The following is a 1,699-nucleotide window of genomic DNA, read 5'->3' as shown; positions in this document are numbered from 1 at the left end:
GCTTATTCAGACTTACTTCCAAAATGAAGAGCACATTGAGCAAAGCCGCAGGACATCAATGTGATGAGCATAAATGTGAGCAAGAAATAAACTTTTATTGTTTAGTTCACAAGACTTGAGATCATTTGTCACTGCATGATTTAGCCTAAGCTGGTTAAAACAGATGAAAATTTTAACAATGAAATAAAAATAGATGTATTAAAAAGTACATGCAGATTCTTCTTTTCTCAAAGACTTCAAAGTACAACTCAATGTCTTAATATAAAAAATAAACATATTTTCTAACGCAGTGCTTTTGAGCACCTGCGCGCGGCGCGGGGAGTCCGGCTGCAGCGCCAAAGCACGCACTTGCGCGAAACGGGGGCCACGTGGTCCCCGCGGAGGCGGCCCTTTTAACCGAGAACCGAGAGCTACTCTGCAGCGCCGGGCTGTCAGTCGGGGGCTGTCGCGAATCAGGCCAAGCCCGTAAAGCCAAGGTTGAAATTCCTTCGGGAGACATCAGGGATCCTGCAGTCTCTGCTACTTAGTGCCCGGCATATCCTGTGTCTTTCCTTTAAGTCCCAGTGTCATCTCTTCGTAGGGATCAGTGCAGGTTCACTTAAAAAAAAAAAAAAAAAAAAAAAAAATATATATATATATATATATATATATATATATATATATATATATAACTTTTAAAGTTAATTTTTAAAACAGGTTTGTTTCAAAAAGGGATAGTACAACCCAGTAGGATCTCTGTTGTGTTTCAGTATCCCTTAAAAATGCAATTGGTTTCAAGCTAAAGTAAAATTAATTTTGTGGTGAGGTTAAACAAGATTTTGAAAGACATTATTGGTTGGAAATTGGAATTGTATTTTACATTTTTGAATTCAGTGTAAGCACATGAAGTGAAGCATAATTTATCAATTGAAAATAGGTGCTATAATAAATAGGTAAGCTGACTTAATGGAAGTTTGTATCAGTAGTTTCTTATTAGAAAGTAGATATGTGAGTATGTGTGGAGAACATCAAAAAGAGCACAATTATGTAAAGATACTTCAAATAATACAGTGTAATAACCTTGAAAACAGAAAGATGTGAGAATGAAGGTGCCACTCTGATGAATATGCTAAAAGCCTAGAAGAGAGACTGATATTCCTTTTGTAAGTAGTATGTCCTGCTCCACAAACCTGGAACATATTCTAATCATTTAAGTACCTACCTGCCTTCTTAGTATACCACCTCCTTAATTGCCCAAGAAGCCCCATAAATCCTTAAGGCTAAAGGGGAGGCTAGTCTTACTTGTAAAATTAGGCTTACAGCAAACAGGAAAGTTTGTTCAGCTCACTAATACCTTTGCCTTCCTCGTCCAAATGGTTTCAATGTCAGACTTGTCTCCACTTTTTGCTGGATGCCTACTCATTCTGCAGGAGTGGGTGCCTATGCATATATGCTTAGTTACCAGTCACTACAGCACAGCCACTGGGCCAGGGTGACAGACTCTGAAAGGCTTCAATCACACATTGCATCCAATATCCTACTTCCAGGAATGCCTTCAGTCCTTGTTCAACCCTGAGCTAACAGCATAGACTTCCCCTTCAATTAGGAATTCATTGCTCTTTACTCCTATAAGACCCTGGTTGGATCCACCATGGTCCTGGACTTCCTATGGAGTTACTCTTACCATCTCCTTAGTAACAGCGTTGCTTATAAAAAAATG

General features: G+C 39.0%; 1 non-coding gene across 1 annotated transcript; it reads left to right on the top strand.

Annotated features, from left to right (window-relative positions):
- Window positions 1-286: 286 nt before the first annotated feature.
- LOC132501802 (small nucleolar RNA SNORA76) lies at window positions 287-409 on the top strand. Its single transcript, XR_009534322.1, has one exon. It is a non-coding gene; the product is annotated as a small nucleolar RNA SNORA76 (small nucleolar RNA).
- Window positions 410-1,699: the final 1,290 nt, after the last annotated feature.

Source organism: Mesoplodon densirostris, chromosome 1 (assembly GCF_025265405.1).
Source record: "Mesoplodon densirostris isolate mMesDen1 chromosome 1, mMesDen1 primary haplotype, whole genome shotgun sequence".
Taxonomy (NCBI): domain Eukaryota; kingdom Metazoa; phylum Chordata; class Mammalia; order Artiodactyla; family Ziphiidae; genus Mesoplodon; species Mesoplodon densirostris.
This window is presented reverse-complemented; position numbering and strand designations above follow the sequence as displayed.